General features: G+C 44.5%; 1 long non-coding RNA gene and 1 pseudogene across 1 annotated transcript; one reads left to right on the top strand and one right to left on the bottom strand.

Moving 5' to 3' along the window:
• Positions 1-1,570: 1,570 nt before the first annotated feature.
• LOC147824867 (uncharacterized) lies at positions 1,571-20,960 on the top strand. Its single transcript, XR_015441724.1, has 3 exons — positions 1,571-2,467; positions 8,859-8,978; positions 20,104-20,960. It is a non-coding gene; the product is annotated as an uncharacterized LOC147824867 (long non-coding RNA).
• On the bottom strand, positions 18,200-18,981 carry LOC101714879 (small ribosomal subunit protein eS1 pseudogene; annotated as a pseudogene).
• Positions 20,961-25,181: the final 4,221 nt, after the last annotated feature.

The raw sequence follows: 25,181 nt of genomic DNA, 5'->3' as shown, positions 1-25,181 counted from the left end.
TATGTTTTCAAGATTCAGCCTAGGTCATTTTGGGACCTGAGAGTGTAAAGCTCGGACTATAGATTTAGACAGGTCTGGCTGTGTATCCTGGTCACACTGTGATATCGGGCAACTTCACTCGGCGCTGGAAGACCTGCTTTCCTCATTTGAAAAATGAGGATAATTATAGTTGTGGGGAGTGAATGAGATAATCCAGGGGAAGCGTTTGGCACACTGCCTGGCACCGGCTGTGTTCCCAGTAAATGTCAGCTATTCATGTATTTCGTTGATTCTAAGATGCTCTTTTTTTTTCACATTAACATCTCTGAAATCAGCCTGCTTCTAAAAATTGATGGGATGTCAAGGTCTCAATGGTAGCATTTTTTTTCTTCTTAGTGGTCTCTAAAACAGTAATGCATGTTATAACAGGTGCTGTCTAGACTTGGTGAAATACAGGTGTGTCGGGAGCTGAGGTACAGGGTTGTTGGTCAGAGGGCATGCTGGAAGTTGGAGAATCACAGGTCTAAGCTGTGTCCATCTCCCCAATGGCTTCTGTGCAGGCGGAAGTCTAAGGAAAGGTGGCTAAGCAAGGTGGGTGGGCTCAGCCCTCTCCAGGATGTGCTCCATGGTACCAGGCACCTGCTCAGTCTGCCATTCTTGGCTCTGCTGCATTTCCTGTTGGACACTTCAAGCCAGGCAGTTTGATTTGGGTGGGGAGGGCCGAGAGGGAGCTTGGTGTGTCTTGTTCTGTCTTCCTCTATCAGCTGATCTCCCAACTTGTCCTGTTGGTTTTCTACAGGCCTTTTGGTTCCGTTTTCCATTTCCTTTGGGTCCCCTTTCAGGGAAGGATTTTCAGACAGAACCTAGGAATAGTCTTACTACCAGCCTGACCCCAAATAGCCAGTCAGGAAGAAATCTGCCCCCCTCATTCCAAGGACCCCTGCCTTGGTCTTTTTCTGTTCAGCTATATGGTCAAACTGGGATCTGGCAGAGAAGGGTGGGGGAAAGTTTGCTTCTTGTTGTTGTTTTTAAGGTGATCCTATAGGAACAGAATAGCTTAATGAGTGGTTTGCTTCCTTTGAAAAAGAACCATCTGGGTTTAGATTTCATATTTACTATTTTAAACCCTTTCAATTAGGCCCTTGGGGTTTCCCAGGCCTGCCTGGGGGAGTCTCTCTCCAAGCTTCCTTTCCTTTCTTTCCCAAACCCAGGGACAAATGTTTGTTTTTCTCACATATTCATCAAGGCCAGGCCTTCAGAAAGTAGGAGGCCTCGCATTGACATGGGAAGCTGAGTCCTGCCTGGGGAGCCTGAGCTGGGAACAGTCCTTGGCAGCCCCTCTTCCTGCCCCCTGCTGCCATTCACCATGGAGCGCTTGGGGGTGGCAGATGGGGGGGTTGGCACATTTGCTGAGCTCAATGGAAACCCTTAATTTTGAGAGGGAAAGGGACTTTCTCATGCATTTCCTGATCCAAGAGTACCAGTCCGTTCCAGAGACACAGTAGTGCCAAAAAGAAATTGTTTATAGCAGGAAAAGTGATTATAAAAGCCACCAGCTTGCTTTGTGTCCTTTGTTTCTGCTGGTGCCTTGGTGAGGATTCTGGGGCGGTCTAAGTGTGGCTTCCCCTGCCTGGGTCTGCAGATCCTGGATGGAGTTCCTGGCAGGAGTGAGAAAGAAGGCACTGGTGGGAGTAGAAAGCCCTGGCTTAGGAATCTTTACGGGGGCCCATTTTCCTCTTTCTGTGGGACGATGGATAATTTTCTCCAAATCTCTGTGCTTCTGCAGGGAGTGGTCAGACCCATCTCATGGGGTGTAGCACTGAGGGAAGTGTTGTAATTCCCCTTCCCTCTTTCCTTGGAGGGTGGAATCTGTATCTAATATCTTCTTTTTTCTTTTTTGCAGTATTGGGGATTGAACTCATGGCCTTTGCTCTGAGCTATATCCCCAGGCCTCTTTTTACTTCTTAATTTCGAGATGAGGCCTCTCTAGGTCACTAAGTTGTCCAGGCTGAGGTCGGACTTGTGACCCTCCTGCCTCAGCCTCTCAGAGGGCTGGGCCTATTATGATTGCAGTGTGAGTTTTAAAATGGTAGTTGAAGCAGGGGGATGAGGGAGGAAAACGAGGTAAAAGAAGGTAACTTCATTTCCTCCACAGTTACTAACTCCCTTGTCCCCAAGCTTGTACACAGTCTGGTGACATTCCTGGGCAGAAGCTACTTGTCTGTGCCTGGACCCTGCATTTGCATCCTGCTGGCTGCCATTTTGCTCTGCTGAGCTGTGGGGTGTGGGATTAAAGGCCCTTTGCCTAAGTGAACAGTTTCTCTGCCTTCCTGACAGCTGTGAGAAATTCTGATTGACAAGAGGGCAGATTCTAAGCTGGGAGCAGGGCAGAGGGGACAATGTGACAGTCCCTGGCGAGAAAGACATGTCCCCACGTGCGTGCTGCGAGGCCCCACTGGTGTCAGATGGATCACAAAGCTCCTCTTTGGTAAGGAATTAAGGACATCAGAGGCTGTAGTGAGGAACAGTAGCCCAGGGGCAGGAAAAAAGTCTGTATAAAAATGCTGGCCAACTACATGTCCCTGACCCTAAGCAGAGTAATTGAATTTATAGGAATAGTGCTGTGCTACAAGTGGCTCTGGGAAGCTGCTGGGCAAGAAATGCAAAGAGCTCCTAATATACAAAAGAAGCTAGGTAAGAAGGCCTTGGACTTTCATCCATCATTTTATTAACAGGTAGATTCCCAGGGCAATTTTGAGATTTATCAGTGAGCAAATTAATTAAGCTCTTAAAAGGTGATGCAGAAGCATCTACAGCCATATTTGGCCTCTTTGACAAGGAGCACGTGGCTGTAGGACTAACTGTCAGAATAATTATTCTTCCCCTGAAAATCACTGGCAGCAAATACATCTCTGTGCATTGGTGTGCTTTTTAATTATCTATGGGATCTGAGCATGAGGCTATGTGGGGTATGTTTTTATGAAATATTTCAGCTTGTGTATGTGTAAACATACCTACGAATCCTTCCTGGCTGTATTAATTTATTTTAAATAAATCATGGTGCCTGCATGTAGGTTTAGGGCTTGGGGAATCCAATGAGGGCTATTTATTTTCATAATATGTGGGCTTTGTCTTTATTGGTCTGAGTGATATTAACACAAATTCTCAGCCTTTCTCAAACTGCACTTGCTGCTTGCAAGCTGGGTTTCTGTGGGCATTGCTGTAATAATTGGTATTAGCCAGACATTTCAAAACAAGGGCTAAGGGCCAAAACAAAGCAATGGAAATGAATTAATCTGTTCTAAGGAAACAAAAACCACTTGGGTTCAAATGAAGGCAATGTGTTATACAGAAAACAGAGCACGTAGCAAAATTAGTCTGTTTAATTTATTAAGCATTTCATCCATTTAGAATTGTGGCACCAAACATGTGGCAAGCTGTGAGCTTGGTGCTGGGGACATATAGTAAAGTATTTTCGTGGAAACAGATCTATAAGGCTGGCTGTACAAATGGCTCAGAAGCTCAAGTGCAAGGTGCAAAGAAAGAGGAATACAGACATGTGGCAGTGGTCACAAAAGGGGTCCCTTGCTGGGCAGGAATTAGGGGAAGTGTCTGAGCATGTGTGTGTGTGTATATGTGTGTGTGTATGTGTGTGTGTGTGTGTATGTGTGTGTGTGTATGTGTGCATGCCCATGTTGGTAGTACTGCTGGTGCTGAAGATGGAAGAGTGCATTTCAGGTTCTGCAGCAGAAGTGCAGTTCGTGTAAGTGCTCTTGTGTTACAGATACTATCACAAAGAACCACAGACTGGGTGCCTTAAAGAGAAATTACCTCACAGCTCTGGAGGCTGGAAGTCAAGACCATGAGGTCAGCAGTGTTGGTTTCTTCTGAGGCCTCTCTCCTTAGCTGGTAGACAGCCTTCTTCTTCATTTGTGTTCACAGGTCTTCCCTCTGGGTGTCTCTGTGTCCAGATTAGCTCTTCCTGTAAGAACACCTGTCATATTGGTTTAGGACCCACCCTAAAGATTCATTTTAATTCAGCTATTTCTTGTTTCTTTAACTTGGTTATACAGATTCATGGGTTTTATTTTGGTAGATTTGTTCTTGCACATGATATGAACAAAATATACACATTGAACCTCACCCACATGAGAATGGGGGTGGGTGGGAGAAGGGGGTGTATGGGGGAGGTGTGTGTGTGTGTGTGTGTGTGTGTGTGTGAGAAAGTGATCAGCTACCTCTTCAGGCCCCGTCTCCGAGTACAGCCCCATTCTGAGGTCCTGAGGTTAGGACTTCAATATACGAAGGGGAAGGGGGCAAAACTCAATCCCTAATGCTCTATAAAATAACTGAATGCAGATTTTCAAGTTTCAAAATTGTGTGCTAATCATAAGCATAATTCTTGAAAGAAGTTCGAGTTTAAAGAAACTTAATCCTTCCCACAGGTAATTTTTTCCCCCATTAATTTTATTGGTACATTTTAGGTATGAAACACAGTTACATTCATCATTGGGATCTTGTACCTTTACATGAGTCTCTTGGTTCTTATTTTTTTCCCCTTCCCCTGCCCTCCCTTCACCCCCTCCACCCTTCCCTATTTGAAAAGACCTTGTTTCCATTTTTTCCTATTCTCATATTTTTTCCTTTCCCTTTCTTCCCTTCCCCTACCCCTCCCAATTCCCCTGCTCCTTTAGACCTTTTCTTCCTATTACACAATATCAATTATACATTTTTAAAATTACAATATTAAGATCTAGGAGACATTACCACAGCTTTTACAGAATTTAAAAGGATATAGAAAGCATATTACAAAAATCTGTTTTGAAATAAATTTGACAACTTCTAAGAAGTAACTTAGAAGACAAATTAATGAAACTAACTCTGGAGGAAATATAAAATTTGAATAGCACCTATTAAAGAAAGTATATTCCTATCTTGAAAACCTACCTATATGACAACAGCAGGCTCATATACATTTTAACTGATAAATTATATCAAACAATTAAAGCAGAAAAAAGAAGGAACACTTCTCCCCTCATTTTAGGAAATCAACATTGTGCTAACCCTAAAACTGGATAAAGATAATAGAAGAAAAAAGTATGAACATAGATAGAAATTTGTTTAACAAAACAAACTATTAGAAGTCAGATCTGGCAGGATGTAGAAAGTGGTTTTGTTATAGGGATGGCAGTGTTGGTTCAGCATTGGAAGATCCACCCCCAAAAGTCATCATTTTAACAGAGAAAAGGCAAAAGCCATAGGATCCTGTCAGTAGTTGGAGAAAAAGTATTGGACTAAATTCCACAGCCCACAGGTAATTTTTATGAATGGGTTGCAAACCATAACTGTAGTAGAGAAATGATAGAAAATAAAGGGCCCAAGGAGGTCCTCATCTTACTCAGGGAAAAGTAAACTTTAATAAGATTAATAAAGTGATAATCTTCACAATAAAGATTCAAGGAATAGAGGCGGTGAGTGCAAAAGATTGTGAATGTGCTAAATGTTGTTGAGCTGTTCACTTTAAAATGGATAATTTTATGTGAATTTCACCTTAATAAAACAAACAACTCTTCAAACATAAAGTAGTAGAATTTTAAAAATGATAAATATAAAGGCCATAACATCAGCATAGATAAAAAAATACTGTATAAAAGTAAATAAGAAATATGGCACCAAAGTCTTATAGCAAAAATGCACAAAATATACAACAGGCATGAGACAGTGTATTAGCTAAGACAATAAAAATAACTGCTTTAAGCTCTTATTCAAAGGCTTTTGAGTTGTATTTAAAAAGCAGTGAACTTATTCTCTTAATAAGGAATATATCTAAAATAAATTGCATCAGGGTTAAAAATAAAGTAAACCAAGTTTGAGTAGACAAACACAGATTCAAAGAAAGCAGGGTTGGCAGTGTTATTTTCCAAAAAATGATCTTCAAGGAGAAACAAAAACCAAACCAAACCAAATCAAACCGAAACAAGCGAAAAAACCCCCACCAAATGGAGAACAGTGATTCATGCATGTTTTACTGAGCGGCGCATTTCACAAAATGTGTACTTTTGGATGCATAGAAGGTCCCAGTGACTCTGCTGGACACTTGTCCTAATTTATATCTCAAGAACTGTTATCGCCATTTCCTAGGAAGTGAGACTGAGGCTCAGAGAGTTTTATAACTGCTGGGGGACAGATTTAGACTGTGCCCAGAGCCTGGAGCTTGACCAGCACAATTCCCTTTGCTTACTCAACAGCCTGACAAAATATATATTAATCAAACCATGTTTAAAATGCGAGGAGAAGTTGCTGATAAAATAATCTGATGACTTTAACAACCTTTATCAGAAATGATTAGAAGATGCATCGGTGCAAAAAAATAAGCTGATTCAAAATGCAGAAACTAAACAGATTGTGATCTCTGACTCCAATGTATCCAAACTAAGAATAAAAATTAAGTAGGAAATCCAATCACTTAAGAAATAGAACAATAAAGCTGTAAAGCCTTCCAAAACCCAAAACCATTTCACTTATAGTTTATTTGAAAAACAATAAAAAGAGAAGACATATAAAATGCATGTGAAATGTAGCTAAATGGAATGTACTTAAAGGGAAGATGGGCAAAGCAAATGATTTTTTTAAACAAAGAATGAAAATAAATACATGAGGTAGTCATACCAAGAAAACAAGGAAAAGCACAAATGTACAAGTCAAACAGTGGAAAAGAAATTAAAATTGAAGTATAAATTCTGATTTAGAATACAGAGAAAAATCACAGTGTAACTGAGAGTTGGTTTTCTGGTTTCATTTCTGGAAAACAACAGAGAAAGAGAAAACAAAACTTGAGAAAAATAAAAAATGAAAACCTCAGCTATGGAGTGTGTTTTAAAACTTTTATAAAAGAATAAACTCTACGGAAGAAATGGAAATGGATGTTCTACTGGAAAGCTTTGAAATTGTTCTAAGGGAGACTGAAACCCCCAAAGAAACCAATGTATTTGGGAAAAAAAGTAAAAATAATTAAAGAATTTAGTCTTAAATTTATTTCAGGCCAGATAAATTTCTAGTGAGTTATTTTAAACTTTTAAGGAAAAGCTTATTTTCATGCTGAAAAAAATCATGGAAAAAACTCCAATTTTATAAAGCTAGCTTAGTCCTGATCTTAAATCTTTCACTGTAGTGCAAATAGGAAAGTTATAAATATGCTGCCTGGGTATGTATGCAAAATTTAAAACCATGAAGACTTATTTCAAAACCGGGATACATGAAAAGAATTTAAGGACAGTTTTGTGTGAGGAGATTTTTCTCACCAGTCGTAACATTAGAGCTCAGAGCAACTTAATATCAGTCAATGCTGAAATACAATTGCTAAAACTCAACACACACATATAAACTTAATACTCTGATCCTGTATAACACCCTAAAATTAATAGCTTTGCCATATATGAGCAAAAAGATTATATTAAACTAGCAAGAAAAAAAAGCACAATACCTAAAAGTAATGCTAGCAAGACATGTGTGCAATCTGTATTATGACAAAACTCCCGAATTTTATTGAGCCACATAAAGAAGATTCAAATGGGATACATATCATACATCATTGTATGGGACTAATGATATAAAAATTCTGATTCACCCTAAGTTACTTACGGGCTTCATAAATTTCAGTCAAAGTTTCCAATGTATTTTTTTTTTGGTGAAAACTTGATAAAATGAGTCTATAGTCCATGGGCTATGGATGAGATGGGACTAAAAGAAGAATGATAGTCAGATATGTAAACTTGTAAAGCTACAATAACCAAACTAGAAGCCCCAAAAGTGACAAGGCAGTGAGTCCTTAAACTTCAGGCTATGTAGGAGTATAAGCCAGAGGTAGAATGGATGCAATCTTTTACAAATGGTGTTGGCTGGGGAGGAGGGATCAGAGCCTTTTCTGACTTGAAACCCCAAAATAAATTCCAGATGGAGTCAAGATTTAAATGCAAAAATATTCTGCTGCATTTGTAATCAAGCAAATGCAAATTAAAATATCACTTTTCCCCTGTTACATTGGCAAAAGTTTTTAAAAGCCATTTGATTTTAGGAGAATGTGGTGAAGAAAGCCGTTCATAGACTTGTGGTAGAGACTCATAAGGATTCTGCTCATCTAAAAGTATTCAAACTTTTCAGCCTACAAGTTCCACGTCTTGGCATCTAACCCAGGAAAAGATAGAAAGCCAGATACATAGATACATAGATAGATAGATAGATATGGAGTCAAAATTTTACTAACAAATCTTTTTTTTCAGTCATATTTATGTTAGGTTCAATAGTTGGGAATTTGTTAAATATCCTGTAATCCCCATAATGAAATGTTATGTAGTCAATAAATAAAAGCTTTTTTCTTTTTTGGTACCAGGGATCGAACTCGGGACCTTGCGCTTGCGAGGCAGGCGCCGGAACCACTGAGCTAAATCCCTGGCCCAAATAAAAGCTTTAAAGACTAATGACATCTAAGATACTTACGATATAATGCTAAGCTGCTGGTGCAGTGGTGCACACCTGTAATCCCAGCTACTGGGAAGGTTGAAGCAGGAGGATGGTGTTGTGGTTTATATGTAGATGTTCTACCAAAGCCTCCTGTGCTCACGAGTGGGGCTATTGAAAGGTGATTGAATCATGGGTACTAACCCTAAAGGTCCTGTTTGGAGGTGGGGCCTGGTGAGAAGATGTGTGGCTTGGAAGGATGTATTCCTCTTCTTGGCTCCTCTGCTCACTCTCTATTTCCTGTCTGTCATGAGGTGTGCAGCTTTCTTCCAGCCAGGTCCTTCCACCAGGCCTCTGACCATGCAAAGATTAAAACTTCTAAAACATGAGTCAAAATGAATCTTTCTTCCTTTAAATTACAGGTGTTGGGTATTTAAAGCCAGCGACAAGGAAAGTGACTAAGACAGATGACAAACTTGAGGCCAGCCTAGGCTACTTAGTGACACCATGTCCAAACAAACAAACAAACAAACACCAACAAGGTGAGTATATAGCTCAACGTTAGAGTGCTTGCCTAGTAGGCATGAGGGACTTGGAGCAATCCTCAGTACTCACCCTCTACACAAACAAATGATGATACATTGTGGCAGATCCCTTGGTCAGGCTTAGAGCAGGCTGTAATATGGAGCAGGCATTCTTTCCTTAAAATTGGCCACATTGCCCTTGGAGGCTGACCAAAGCCTGCGTAACTCCTAAGAGCATGAAGGATGGTGCCTTGGGCTAGTGTAGCTTCCATGTCAATGTCTGCCTCGGAGAGCAAAGTCCTGATCTGTGAAGCTGCAGTGCTTTTAAGTGACATGACTGAGGCCAAGGACCACATAGCTCCAGACTACATTCCATTCATAGAGCTACCCCTCCCTTAATTGTTTCAGTAACATAGTAGTTAACAACAACTGACCAAGGTCTGTTCTGCTCCTTTTGCAAGAATGACTCACCCTCCTTTCTATAAATCTTGCCTGTGTCAGCTGATATCACACGGTGCCACAAGTGTCCTCCTACCCTATTCTTACTCACACCTGTGTAATCAATAAATGATGATGGTCCTAGTTGCTTGGAGTCCTCACCACATGCTCAGTGTCCTTGCCACATATTTGGCGTGACCCATGCCAGTTCCCCACTTTTTGTTTTTAAGTCTTATCTTGGTGTCTTTCTGTCGCCTTGTATCATATTGCCTTATGGGAAATCGAGACTCTTGGCTGGGGCCCTCGATAATACATAACTCAGTTTTACTACAAATATATTAAAGTACAAAAATCATAAATAAAATACAAAAAATACTAAGTACCATCCCTATATGATGAGGTTTTAATTATGTTTATATTTTTCTTTATTTCTCAAATTTTCTATGTTAAAAATGAAGTACTTTTGTGAATGGAAAAGGAATTATTTTAAAAAAGAGTACCATCAAATGAAATACTGAAAAAGAATTAATGGTAAAAACCGGAGCAAAAAAAGAGAAAGAAATATAAATGCTTAACTTTTTAGGAATGGAGAAGAACTTTGAAGATATGCAAGAAATGGAAAAATCATAAATGTAGTTGTTCATACATGTGATGCTGATTATCTCAAAGCAAAATCCAATTAAAAAGCTATCAGAAACCTGAAAAAAATACTTGCAATAAAATTGACAAGGCTATAATCAGAAAAACAACTCCTCTCTAAATATAAAAATGGGTCAAGTATGTTAACAGGTAATTTAATAGAAGAAGGAATAAAAATATTTAGTAAATATAAGAAGGAAATATTCCTAAGAAATCAAAGAAATACACAGAATTATGATATTTTCAAAACACACACATACACCACAAATGTTCACAACAATATTAAGTGAGAATGAAAAGGTGAATGCGTTTGTACCCGATTTTATGAAAAATAATGAAAAGGCAAAATGGACAGAAGAACCTATACCAGATATATCAGCAATAGCTATTTCTAGGTAGGTAGATTAGAGCTCCTTTTAGAGTCCTCTATAGATCAGTTTCAACTAGGGCTGTCTATGTATGGAGATATATATATGGAGGGGCTATGCCCATCTTTTTATCCCTGCAGATAGAGTAACTTTAGAGTAATCCTGGAAATCCAAACACATGCCCACTGAATAGAAGGCCCTCTATTACATTCTATAGACTTTGCCCCAGCAAATTCTACTTTTTGAAAGCAATTATGGTGCCTACTGAATAAGGAGTGCCTCTGGTAAGGGAGGAGGAAGGCAAGGAGAACTTGCCCTACTGGTGTGCATCTGAGGTTTTGTGGGTTTGGAGCCTCTCTTGCAAAGCCCTGCTGTGACATTCAGTTAGACAGTCAGGACAGGCAAGAACCAGAGCCTCACTGGCTGGCAGGAAAGCAAGGTTCCCATGGGCTTGTATAACACCAGCAATAAACAATGCTGGCAGGCACCCGGCTCCTGGAGCAACACGCTCATTGTGTAAGCTGTGTGGGTGGTGGTGGTGGCTATGTGAAGCCACAGCTGCCATGGCATGCACGCTCTGCTCTGCACTGCCAAGTCTGAGTCACCCTTAAAACCGTCCTAGGTGACCAGGGGGACAAAAGGCACAGAGCATGACCCACGCCCTCCTAAGTCATTCCCACCAGTTTAGATCCTACAAACTGAAGAATAAGGGAGAATCTATGGGAGGAGCCAGCTGGGGCCCAGCCTGGTGGACACTCATTACTGAGTATTAGAGACTGTGCATTCTCCTGGGTCAATGCTTTGGGTAGACTTTAACTTGATTTTCAAGGTGAAGATTGCAAACCCAAGGTGGGACTTTGAGACAGAGACTCATCTCGGTAGCTCTGGTTGGTTCCCCACATTGGATGTATTGTGTCTACCTGGCTTCAGGGCTTGGTTTAAAGAGAGATGGTGCCCTGTCCTGTGGCTGGATGAGGCCCCAAGCTGCCATCCAGTGCATCCACTGGTCCCTGGCGGCAGATTTGCAGAGAAGCTCTGCCTGGTTGTGATGTCTACCACTCAGGGGCCATTAGAACAGAGCTGAAGCTGAAGGCTGCTGAGGGCACAGAGCATGCAAGCATGTACACATGCTTATAATGAAAGTCACCACCTCATATGGTTGTTGTGAAGTTTAAATGAGATAACATGTGGAGAATGCTTAGGATAGTGACCTCAGTGCTGTCAACATTCAGTATTCCAGTGTCTGGTGCCAGCATCGATACGAGGGAGTGCCAGAGTTAGGGCATTCTGAAGGTAATCAAAGCTGAGACGTGGCATTATGCTTTGACTTAAAGGCAAATATCCTGTAAGTGCTTGAATCAAAATTTAAATCCAGTCTGACACCATGTGAACCTTAAGCCACGATACTCTGTTGCCTAACTGAATCAAATTGGTTTAAATTTTGACCTTCTATCCATTGCGATTGATGTTACAACTCAGTGTTTCCTACTACCATTTAAGACTTTCGCTACTCATCTTACTCTTAGTGGATTATGAAAAGATGTCTCTCTGGGATTATTTTCCCATATTTTATTCTCTTGGAGAGCTTAATGAAGTTTGACCTCAGTGTCTCCTACCCGATGGAGAGAGGTTTAATTCTTTGCCTCCTATCTTGGACAAGGTCACCATCCTCCACTCCCAGCTGCCTCACCTCCTTCCCATTGTCACTTTCAGAGAAAGAAAAGTGTCTGCCAGGGGCAAATCTTGCTTTGTATCCAGGGTACAAAACCCTGAGAAAACATACCAGGGAGGCACTGCAGGGGCAAGAGAGAATTGATTTGGCTTACTGCCTGATTGTCATCTGGTCCAACCTGATTTCCTTCAGGCAGGGAAGAGGGCTAGTTTGCGTTTATTTTATTGCAGTTCCATTCTTTTTCCTCAGGGTGTTTCTCTCTAGTCCCAAGGCTCATGACTGTGCTTCTCTGCACACCTGGGCTCTCATGCCACACCCCAACTTAGCACCCTGCAGGGCCAAGGGGCACACCAGGCAGATTCCTCTCTGCGCTGCCACAAGGCCTCTGCCACTCAAGCCTTCCCTCCAGCAGCACGCTGAGGGCCTTCTATTCAGTGACTGTATGTTTGGATGTCCAGGGGTTACTTTGAAGTTACTCTATCTGCAGGGACAAAAAGATGGACATTTCTGTACATGCGATCTTACAGATAGTCAAACTTGATCTATAGAGACTTCTGTGGTTGTAAGTTTGATATTTGTACAGTATCCGATTGAATTTACTAAGATGCTAGCCACCCTGCTATTTTCAGCTTGGCTAGTTCCAGGTCTCTGGGTGCTCCTCAGAGTTCATTACATCTGCCTGTCCAGCATGGATTGGTCTGGTCAGTAGTCAGAGGGGTGGCCCTTGGGAAGTCCAGGGCAACAATGGGTGAGACAGATGAGAAATAGCTTTCAATTCTGGGGCCTGGAGCCTGGGTCAGTCCCAGGTAACCTGTCAGATGTGTGCTTGGTCAATTTCTCTTGCTGCTTTGGGTTGGGGCTGAGCAAGATGATCTCTAGAAATGTTCCTTCTAGCTATAAAATGCCATGATTCTAGGTTCTGGGAAATGCTACACTTCATATTTTATTCTGGAAATAGGGGCCATGACTTATGAGCTCAGTCTGGGTTACAATCTGGTTTAGACTTTTTCTGGTTTTATGGCTTTGGGATTTTGGCCTTTTGACTTTCAACTGGGGATAATGATGTGGATTTTGCAGAGTTGCTGTAGGAACAGCATCGGGCACAAAGAGGCTCTTGAGCAGCCTTGGCATGTGGATGGCACCCAGGGCATGCAAGCCTTGCTCCAGCTAGGTGTCCGTGTGGCATCTCACCTCATGTCCAGCAGGGCAGCGACCGGGGACAGAGAGAAGGGCAACTCAAGAGAGAAAACGAAGAGATCATGCTCAACACCCTCCCGTGGGGCTCCTCAATCGGAGCTGGCCACTTTCTCCTGCATGCACGTCCAGTGCAGTGACTGCTGTTGTTGGGTAATTAGTGTTTCCAAGCCAAGACCAGCACACACTGAGAGCCTTTGTTCGGGCCTGTAAATTTCAACACAGGTCGGAAGAAACAAAACTCCAACTGATCTGAGTTACACTCGCATCTGATTCTGTGCACTGAGCCAAGGGACAGCCTGCCTGGCGGCTGAGATGAGGAGGGCAGTCAGGCAGTGTTAGGGCCCAGAGGCTGCTGAGACCCATAGGAGGCAGATGCTGGCCAGTTCAGCGCGGCTGATGTGGGATCAGCCTTTCTCCTTGCTAGTGTGACCTTTCCGGAGAAATGCCCAGGAAGCCTGTCCTCGAATAGACCCAAGGGAAGCGCCTTCAGGGTTCCCCTCGACTCTTGGCTGTCCAATGTCTTCCAGTTTGAAGGCTTTGAGAACTACTGAATGCAATTTTGTGAACACTGAAAATTTATTTATCATATTAATCTTGGGAGGTGCAGAGCTGAGCATTGATGGACACCCAAGCATTTGCAAAGTAGAGAAACTGGGCAGCAGAGGAGAGTTCTGTTAAAGATAGCAGCATATGAGAAAGTCAGAGGAGTGGACAAGATGGGTTGTACGGAGTCGGTGTTCCAACATGACTGGATCAGAGACCACAGAGGGAAGAGGGAATAGATCATTGTCAGACAACACTCCGGGCCACATAGATGCAGAAGATACAAAGATGTAGCATCCTTCTTTTCTGCCAAGGACAGAATATGTCAGTGTCTAAGAGGGTTTCATCTGGTGACTTTTTATGCAGCCCCTGGTACATTTATATGGTAGAGGAAAAGAAATCTGTTAATTTAATCACTTTGCCCTAGGTGGTCCCCAACCCAATCCTCCCAATCCACTCTAAATGAAGACAAGTGTAGACAAGTGTGTCTTCAAAATCTGCACATGTAATATATATTATTATACATATAAACATGCAATATATATTATTATGCATATAACGTTATACATTTTGCCTATTTTTTGAAGGGGGAAAGTAATCATATGAAGGAAAGTAGCACTTATTAGTGCTTTTCTCACTGTGTAGTTCAGGCTGGCCTTGAACTCATGCAGCCCAGGCTAGCCTCGAAATCATGGCAGTCCTTCTGCCTCAGCCTCATGAATGCTGGGATTATGGGACTGTACCATCACACCCGGATTATTGGTGCTTTTTTTAATGTGTAAAGAACTATATATATATATATATATATATATATATATATATTTTTTTTTTTTTACTACTTCAATGGGGAAAAAACTACTGCTACTGCTTCTGTCTTCTAGGGGGAGGTGGTAGTGACACAATTCCTGTCCGTGGGATTCTTAGAGATTTCTGGAGCAAGCAGAAAGCATGACTGAAGCTCTGTCAATCTGAGTTGCTAACGGTTGAGGGATAGAATAAGGGGCCTTTTGTTTAGCAAAAATATTAAGTCTTTGGCCATGGAAGTATAGGCAGCAGTGTGGAAAGCTACTTTGTCCGGTGTCCGCTTTGCATGAAAGTAACTATCAAGCCCGAGGTGGGGAGATCCTGAGCCCAGTGGAGCCCACAGAGAAGTGGAAAGTAGCCATGGGGATCTCCAGGAGGGGTGGGTACGAAGGAGGGCCTTGTGTGTGTGGCAGAAGGCTGGGCCCACAGTGAAGGCACAGTGGGAAGCTGCTGTGGTAGCCTGGCCTTGAGGCTACTGCAAGGAGGGAAGCTCAACACCTAGTTTGTAATTGTCTGGTATTTAGCCTTTTCATTCCTTTTTCTGTGCCTGAAACACTCAGTATGAACTTCTTCCTACAAAACCCCTCCTGCGGTGGTTTTCAAGGATGGCTGCCTGAATTGCAGTGTCTGTGTTGGTACAGAGCTGAAGAAGGGGGCAGATGGGTGAGATCAAAGAGTGAGCGGAACTGAGATTCGCAGCCAAAGTGACCAGGAGGACAGATATAAGGAAGGTCAGGGTGGACATGAGACTTTGCCAGGCCTTGAGCTTGTGCTTGAGCCAATTTTATTTAGACCTCAGAGGGCAGGGTGACCTCAGCTGACATCCAGTTAGGTTTCAGTCATTCTGTTTCAGTTAACATGATCTCCATTTTACAGAGGAGGGAAACAAAATGTAGAGACACTCATAAATGTGTCCAGTGACGCAGCCTTTTAGTGGTGGCTGGGGGCCGGGTTTCCCTGTGTTTGTGCTGGTGAGGAGAGGGCCCTGAGGGGATGCAAACAGCCTATCAAAGCCTTTTCTACCTAGCAAAGCACCAGGGGTCGGGAAGTTTGCTAGTAAGCATCTTCAGCATTGCTGCCACTTTCTCTGTCGCAGCTCCGTTACTTATCAGTGTTTGTAAGTGAGCAGAAGGGCCACACAGAGCGTTTTGGAGAGGATGGAGTAGTATTAAGCACTGATGAGACAAAGGAAGGTCATCCTGGCCTTTCCCCCTAGGAGACTTTTGCTGAAATTTACATAAAACTCTTCCCAGACAAATTCCCATGCATGGTCTTGGCTCCTTTTAATCTGGTAGGGCCTAAATGACGCATCTGTTTCCTTGAACAAATCACAGCACTGCCCTAATCTTTCACGGTGTGTGTGTGCACCTGCGCATGTGTGTGTGTGTGTGTGTGTGTGTGTGCATTTGTTAATGAAAAGTCATCTTCAAGGCTTCATGTGGCTCTGAAATGCTCAGATTCCTCAGCAATCTACCCAGTTTTTTTTTTGGTACCGGGTATCGAACTCGGGGCCTTGCGCTTTCGAGGCAAGCAGTGGAACCACTGAGGTAAATCCCCAGCCCTCTACCCAGTTTTTAGGGCAAGTGTTTCCTTGTCCTTGGTCTCTTCCCCTCTCTCAAACCCGATGAACATCCTCTCCTTTTCTTCTGCTGCTTTATTTTAAGGCTGGCAGGATTATTGCACCCACAATCTTCCCAGGAAAAAGAAAAAAAAGCAGTTGGAATATCCAGGGTGAGAAGCCAAGCCAGCAAGAGGTGAAGGGGTGTGTAATGGCTGGTCTTTGCGTTGAGCTGTAAAAGGTGCATGTGTCACCCATCTCATGATAGCTGGGATCTCTCTCTCTCTCTCTCTCTCAGTTTGAGAGGCAAATGTAATACGCTTGTGTTTCCTTTATTTTGCTTTCCAGGAAAACATAAGAATTCATTTTCTTTGGGATTAAGGAAATCTCTTCTTTTCTGTTGGCAACATGAGGTTTTAGCAGATCTCTGATCCTGCACTGAATAAAAATACGGCACTACAATGGCGCATGGAGCGGGGGCTTGAACCTAATTTGGATTACCAGGCGCAGCCGTGGGCCTTCTGACACAGATGGGCCCAATCTTCAGAGCCGGTGCTGAGAGACAGCCCCCTGGGGCTCAGGTTATTGTTCCCCTAATCTAAGGCTGGTTACCAGGAGGCTGAGCCTCATAATATGATGCTCAAGTGACAGGTCCGGTCTGCACCAAGCTGTCAGCCCAGTGGCCACTGTGTGTTATTGTGGAAAAACCAGGAGTGATCCCAGCCCAGGAAGCTCAGGAGAACTGGGGTGTTGGCTAAGCCATCCACCCCCCGGGAGCCTCAGCTCCTCCTGTAAACTCCTCGCTCACATTTGTGTCTCAGGCCTTACCAGCCTCCAGGTACAGACCCGGAGGAAGGTGAGACAGCAGGAGCTTGCTAGCCTGTCCCTGGCTCATTGCAGGACTCAGCAGTTCTCTCTCCCCTGGGCTTCACCACGCTCCTTTCCTTGTCTTTATTTCTTAGGGCTTCCCAGTGGTGACTTACGTGTCTGCTGACACGTCTACTTGTGTTATCCCACTCCCACCCTCCTGCCACATTTTGTCACCTTGTGTGAAGCAGCCCTGCTGCTTCCCAGGGTCCCACAGAGTCATGCATATAAAAGCTGGACAAGCTCCACTAGGACTCCAACCTGGGCACTGGGGACAGAGTCCTGCCATGCTTTGTATTTCCCTGGGCGCCCCCAGACACTGTGCTGACCTTCACCATTTTTAATCAGACAGAAAAGCACCTGTCTCCTCACACCAAGATGCTCGGGTCCCTGCTGGTCCTACACTCGCCACTTCAGCCCAAAGCCCTCTCTGCTTCTCTCTGCTTATGCGCTGTGTCTCCATCACAGGTCTTGTGTGAATGACACAAAGTGGGATTTGATAGTGAGGGAGCTCACAGCTCTTGAGTGCATGCTACTTGCCCGGTGTGTGCTGATCACGTTTTGTGCCTCATCTCCGGGACTCTGCAGAGTAATCTGTTTTCAGAATGAGAGTCTAAGGGAAGAGAAGGAGCGTAGAGTGGGAGTGTGCCAGACAGCCTGATTCCGGGCCTGCATTCTTAGTGACTCCCCACAGACTGGCATGTGTAGCTCTGCAGCTGTCAGTCCTACCTGACATTTGATGTTGTCACCTCAAGCTGCTCCCAGCTGCCCTGGAGGTGGTCATGGGGACCGGGAGAGAGGTGCTAGAGAGTCTAACAAAAGCACAGAAGGGCAGCCCAGGCACACGGTCCCGACATACAACTCCTTCCATTTCCGACTTGCATGTTCAGCTTCACAGTGGTGCCAGACTGGTCGAATAAGCAGAATTTGTACTTCGAATGCTGAATGTTGAGCTCTTCCTGGGCTGGGCTATGCGATCTGATGCATATTTCAAGCTGCAGCTCCACTTCATGCCATCGGGGGGGATGCAGGCCAGGCTCTACAGTGAGCTGTCAGGAGGTAGGATTTTGGCAGGGTAGGCGTGGTCAATTCATTCTCTCTCTCTTTCTTTTCACAAACAGGATTTTATTTATCACTATTAAAAATCTGAATTTTAAACAGACTCTTGGACTGGTGGTTCATATCCATCTGTTCATTCAACGTTAGCTCCCATCTCATCTGCAGTAGGGTTTCCAGAGCTGCTGCCTTCACCACGAATCTCCATGGGTTTCCCCAGTTCCGCCTTGGGCTTCTTCAGCATTTTCGCTTTTCTGATGAGGACATTGTGAAGAGGATAAGAACACTGGCAAGCCTCTTCTGTGTCTTTCCCATGCTGTCTGGAATCGATTTATTGACCACTTCCTTCTGGTCATTTGTCTGCACCTCTTGGGTTGTGATTTCCATCATCTTCTTCTGGATGGGGCCGACCTGTTGGTGCTGAGCATAAGAGGTCTTCCGTATCTGATTGTTTTTTGTTTTTTGTTTTATAAAACCAACATGGAACAAACAAAGCAAATAACCATTGGTAGTCTTGAGACCAACATGAGCTTCCATCATGGGCTGCCATTTTTTGACCTTGGAACAGATTTTGTCATGGGTGAGATCCATGCTGTGGAAATTAGTCAGCAGTTTTGCCTTGAACATCTTCAGTGATCAGCTTGAATTTCTTAAAGGCAACTTCATCTCTGCAGATCAGTGAGGCGCTCATCAGACACGTGACCTTTGAGCCCATCAGATGCAATTGTGGTTCCTTGATATTTCTTCCGATATTTCTTATGTTGAACACAGCTGGTGCCTTCATACCATACCAGTCTTTTTTAGAAAATGGGTCAACCATTTTCTTCTTGGCTCCCTTTTGCCACCTTTCATAAGGTGCTGGTTCTTGCCTACCGCCATGGTGCTGCTCAGAGAGCCAGAAGGGGTCAATGCACTTTCAACCTGCAGTATTTTCAGCTTACAATAAGTGTATCAGGATGGGACATCATTGGAAGTCTAGGAGCATCTCTTCTGTAGTTTCCAGGAGAAGCACTGTGGTCAGCTGGAGTTTCAGATGGAGACTTTGAGGCCAGAGGGAGTTTAATAAGAAGAGGTGAAGAACGGGGACATAACAGTTGTTGTCTCTGAAAGCCAACATTTCTCAGATGTTGGAATTTCCTTGTGTCACAATTATTTAGCAAACAGTGCTACTTTATAAAAATATCCAGCTAACACTTAGGAGGATTGCCATGAGTTCGAGGCCAGCCTGGACTACATAGCAAGAGCCTGTCTCAAAAAACAAAAATCCCCACAAAACCTGCTATCAGATCGTAATGATCAAATGGAGACAGTGATTCCTGCCCTTCGGGGACATTGTGAGGATCAGAGGTCAGCAATGATGATACTGGCAAGACCAGTTCTTTCCCTAGCATCCTGTTGAAAATGCCCCTAGCTTCTTCATTTCTAGTGCTTAAACTCTTAGTGAAATCTTAGAGTATTGCTTTGCTCACTTGCCCTGAGACCTGGATAACTCCCTACAGAATACCAAACTCCCTTGGGTGACAACCAGGAGGACCCAGACTACCCTGGCAGCTCCAGTTTCTATTTCTCTTCCACACAATCACTACTGGGCAATGAATCTAATCAGTGCCCTCACAATACTCCCTTAACATTTTCTCTTTTGTCTCTATGCGTCTCACATCCCTCATCTATAGAACATGATGATCGAATGTGATAAGCCATGGAAGTGATCAGAGAGCAGCTGGCTCGTGGTGAATGCTCCCTAGGAGGCAAAGGGGAGTGCCACAACTCTCTCTTGCTTAAAGAGGATGTGGTTATGGTTGATACTAAGAATGTCCTCCAAAGGCCTCATGCACTCATAGGTGGGGCTTTGGAAGAGGACTGGACCATGGGGATGCTATAGCTGCCTTGCTGTTAAGAGTTGGGATCAGGGTGGAAGAGGTGGCTCACTGGGGACGTGACCTGGAAGGGTGTATCTGCCTCTCCAGCTCCCTTTTTCTCTCTCTGCTTCCCTCCTCCCAGGTCATTGCTGCATCTAATCGTGCTGCACATGGACTGAAGCCTCTGAACCGTGAGCCGAAATAAACCTCTCCTCTCTCAAGTTGTGGGTGGCAGATTCTTTGCTCCGCCAAGAGGAAAAGTGACTGACAGTGCACCTCTGACTTCTGTGTCTATCAGTTAGCAGATACAAGTCTGTTTCTCTAAATCGGTTACTGAGGGCTTCAGAAATCCCAGGGAAGGCACCAGTCACTCGGTTCGTTTCAGCAGTATTTATTTGTGACGTCCTGCTCAGTGCAGCAGTCATCTTTTCTGCCATCCACATGATCTTTATGTGCCATGGCCACCTGGCAGGCTCCGTTCAGGACCTAGTGAGCCTTATAGGTGGGATGATTTCCAGGTTTATGAATGACTTTTCCATTATTATGGAATTAATCCTTTTGATTTGGGGTTCTGGATGGGTTTCTGATGTTGTTCAAGATCGAGCTGTAGAAGCAGCAGTTGCCTCCACCTTTGTATTCTTTTAGGAGAAATTAATCCGGTATATTATGCAAACAAATAGAATAATGGTAAGTTAAATATTCTCTTTATGTGTGTCCTGTTAATTAGTCTCCTGATATCACATTTATAATTTTAATTTTTATGTTTTGGAAATACTGTAACGATGTTAAAATGAAAAAAAAAAAAATGTCCCATCCCACTACTTTAAACAAATTGACAGCTTTCAATCTTTTTTGGGTCATTTCAGTTCCTTTTAATATGTGTATATGATTTTTGCATAGCAGAATAGAGCTGATAGTAATAATTCTAATAAAAAGTAAAGCCATTATTTATGAGCCCTAGATACGTGCTAGGGAAAAGTGCTTCCTATGAATTTGGACTCCCCATCAATCCTTTTGTGGTAAATGCGTTAATATTCCCATTTTAAAGGTGAGAAAGTTAAGTATAGACAGTTCCTAAATTATGATGGTTCAATTTATAATTTTTCAACTGTATGACAGTCTGAAAGCGAACCTACACAGCCATTCTGTTTTTTGCTTTCAGTACAATATTTAAGAATTTACATGAGATGTCCAACACCTCATCATAAAATAGGGCTTGTTTTAGATGATTTTGTACAACTGCAGGTTCTAGTAGGTGTTCTGAGTGTGTATGAGGTAGGAGAGGCTAAGCCGGGGTGTTCCACAGGTTTCGTATATTATGTGCATTTTGAAGATCTCTTCAACTTTTGATAGGTTTATTAAGATGTCCTTCATCATAAGCTGAGGGGCATCCTATTAGGGATGTTGACACACTCCGAGTCACACATTTGACGAGTAGTGGAGCCATATTTGTGCCTTCTTCTTCGCTGTATTCAACAGGGTGGGCAGGGTCGGAAGCAGCACTGAAGAGACTGATGGCTCAGACCTGACCTGGGCGAGTGGTACTGGGACCCTTAAGTGACCTCCTGCCACCTGCTGGGCTGACTTCCTGTCTGCCGGGCTAACTTCCTGTTTGCTGACCCCACACTGTGAAGGATGGGCTGCACTGGAGCGGAGTCTTGGAACTCTTGTGCTGCCCAAACCAGAAAAAACAGTCCTTGGAGGTCAGATCATCTCCTATAAAGATTTACAGGCATCTGTTCCAAATGTTTGCAAGATGCTGTTATCAGTTTGACCTACAGGGCTCTGGCAGAGAGACGGAGTGCTTCGGGGCCGTTGGAAGCACACATGTAGCCAGCATAACAGTGTGAGCCTGTCCTTGCCCCGGTCATCCAAACAGAAGCCATCCACGTGTGCAGATGGGGATTCAGGCTGCATGGCTGGGAGTCAGGAAATGAAGGCACACAGAGGCCCAGGGAATGAGGTTTCAGGGCCACCCTGGGTGTCCAGGAGCAGAGCGAGGCTGGAACTCAGCAGCTGGGCAGATGGGAGCCAACAGCTGGCCACTGCCCAGTGGGTCCTTAGGACTTACGTGTGTGGCATTTTTTAGGCCTTCAGCAAATGCTTGCTGGTCGGATGGATGAATGGAATTGCTTATATCAAGCAGCTGGAAAGGACTAAAATAAGACATCCCGGCATCTTTCAGGTTCCAAATGGAGAGTTAAGTGCGTGCAAATGAGTGTGCAGAGAGTGTAAGGATGTGTGTGAGAAAGTGTGCGATGTATATACCTGTATGCTTATATGTGAGCATGTGAGAGTGTATCTGAGTGTGTGCATGTGAGTTCGTGTTGGTGTGTAAATGTGGAGGGAGTGAATACTGACAAGAAGGGAAAGCTACGATTACTTTTGTAGCATCCGCTAGACGACAAAGGACAATGATCATTTCTCACTTAATACTCTCAGCAATGCTACCAGGTTGGTACAATGGTGTGATTTATCAAGTGTGGGCAGAAGATTCAGAGGGATTAAGTTCCCTGCCCAAGTTGGTCCTGGTAGGTGGCAGAGCTGAGCCTTGCTTGGTTCCCAAACCTGGTGACCATGCCGTGCTGACCAGCTCAGCAACACACTGTCAGGACCTGGTGCTGCCTCAGGCTGAAAAGGTGGGAGACAAAGTCGGAGGAGGAAGCTGAGCCTTGGAAGGCCCTGGAAGAGGATGCTACTTAGGGGTCAGCAGGGGGTCGGCAGGGGACAGAGCTGAGACCTTAACTCCATACTTGAGTGTTCCTGAGAGAATCCGAGTGATGGGAGGGAAGAGCCCGAGGAGGAGGACAGCCTTCCTGCCTACAGGAACGCTTCAGAGGATGGACATTTCCTGCAGTGTGAGGCCTCCGGACCCGGCTTTGCACAGGAACAGAGGCAGAGCTGGTGGGCAGAAGGTCACCTTTACAGAACGAATCCCATCCGCAGACTCCTTCCAGCAAGGCTCAGCAGAAGGTTCCCAACCCAGAGAAAGGATCCAGACCAAGGGAGTGAAAAAGGCACTGTTTCCAAAGCATAAAGAAAACCCTTTACTTTTAAAATCCCAGTATCCATGACAACTGGATGGAGTGAAGAAAATGGCTGTCCCTCCCCTCTGCATTGTTTAACTTTTCAGTTGCGGCACAGCTGAATATATTGGGCCCAGCCAGATTCTAGGGGTGCTTTCTTCTTTCTCTATCCCCCTTTATTGCAGGCCCTCCTTGGTGCCAACCCGGCTTTGTCTTTTGCTGGAGACATCTGTGAGAAAGAGGATGGGCAAAGTGTCAGACTCTTGGTGCTATTGAAAAGCCTTTGAGATGGGAGAAACTAGAACAAAGGGACAGGGGAACAAAAAGCCTTGGATGGCTGCTCCTGGCTCTGAGGGTCTTTATCATCTCAAACTTGGGATTTAGAGGGTCTGACTTGGCCTTTCCCAGGGAGGGTTTGGCAGGGATACAGAAAGAGCGGTCTAGGAGGCTGGTCCGCAGCAATCTCAGCAGAGAAGACTTCGTAGGGGGCCACAGCCTGGTCAGCCTAGGTGGGGGTCCTTCCCTCCCTTCTTTCCTTTCTTCCTTCCCTCCCCTCTCCTTCCCTCCCTCCCTCCTTTCTTTCATTCTTTCCTCTCTTGTGTATTTCTTCCCACCTAAAAGAAACCTAATTAGGCTGAGCTTCAAAAGTGTTAAGCAATCAGTTCCTTTCAAGAATTTCTTAAGGAAATAATCAGATATTTGCACAAAGCTTTATTTCCTGGGTGATTTATCACAGTATTACAAAATAACAGAAAGCACTTAAATGGCTGCAAGTAAGATTGGCCCGGTACATTATGCCTTGTTTGGCAGAGAGATGATTTTTATTCATTCCTTCTATAGCCTCCTGTTGGACCCATACAGGGTCTTGGAGATCAGTGGGTACTGGAGATGTGGTCCCTGCCCTGGTGAAGTGCAGGGCTATGGTTAGATGATGCCGAGTGAGTGCACATCACAGCTCATGGCAAGTGTGGCAATGGACTAGGGTGCGCGGGCCTATCAGTGGCACTTAGCCGCTTCTGGGGATGGGAGAAGATTTCTCTACAATCAGTAACCTCAAGGTGTGGTCTGAACAACAAGCTGGGGACCTAGGGCGAATAGATGGTGTGGGGAAAAGGACAGGTGAGGTAGAGGAGCTGCCGTGGTCCTAGTGAAGGCTCAGCTTGGAGATAACCATGGGCTGTCCAGGAAGAAGAAAGGGATGAGGCAGCTGGCACACAGGAGGGAGCTCTGGGGTGGGGGCTGGAGAGGAAGCCAGGCCCATCTGGCTGTCTGGTTCGAGTGGAGAGAGGGGTCTTCATTCAAAGAACAGTGGGCAGCTCCAGTGTGGCCAGAGCTGGCGCAGGGGCTGAGGGTGGTGAGCGTGTGTGACAGAGTCAGATCTGCAGAAAGAGCTCGGTGATCACAGTGAGGATAAAGGTTCCTGGGGGCCCAGGAGGTGTGGCGGCAGCCAGGACGCCATTGCAAGAGCTCCAGGGAGACAAGGGGCCGAGCCCCAGGGAGGAGGTGGAGACAGGGAGGAGGTGGAGACAGTGAGAAGGGTGTGGACAGGAGAAGATTTAGGAGCTGAAGCTGATGGGATGTGGCGGGGGGGGGGGGGGGCTGGGTACTGCAGGAGGTGGGTGGAAGAGGGCAGGGTGGTCAGGGCTTGTGGGCCAGCCTCCTAGGCTCCCATGACACACCACAAACTGGGTGTCTTAAATCACCTGAAATTTATTCTCTCACAGTTCCGGTCCTGGTGTTGGTGAGATTAGTTTGTCCCGAGGGCTGTGAGGGAGAATCGGCTCCATGCCCCTTTCCTAGTTTCTAGTGCTTTGCTGGCAATTTTGGGGTTCCTTGGCTTGTTTGAGGCATCACCCCATCTCCGCCTACACATTCACACAGTGTTTTCCCTGTTGTGTGGGTCTGTGTTCAAATCTTCCTGCTTTTCATGAAGACACCTTCCATATTGGATCAGCATAACCCGCTCCCGTGTGACCGCCTCTTAACTTCTGAGTGCTGGGAGTTAGGACATCAGCGTATCTTTTTTGAGTAGGCCAAACCCAACACATAACAAACCATGTCTGCCGAGTCCACCGGATGGCTGGTGGATCTCTCCTGTGCGTGGACATGTTGGGTGACAGCCATGTTTTAGGGAGAAGATTTTGAATTCACCCCAGATCTGTTGAGTTCAGTGTACTGTTACTTATTCATCGAT

This window comes from Heterocephalus glaber, unplaced genomic scaffold (genome assembly GCF_053883595.1).
Source record: "Heterocephalus glaber isolate CG9 unplaced genomic scaffold, H.glaber_assembly_v1.0 deba00001531, whole genome shotgun sequence".
In the NCBI taxonomy this organism is placed as follows: domain Eukaryota; kingdom Metazoa; phylum Chordata; class Mammalia; order Rodentia; family Bathyergidae; genus Heterocephalus; species Heterocephalus glaber.
The sequence above is the reverse complement of the archived record's forward strand: the minus strand, read 5'-3'. Positions and strand labels throughout refer to the sequence as shown.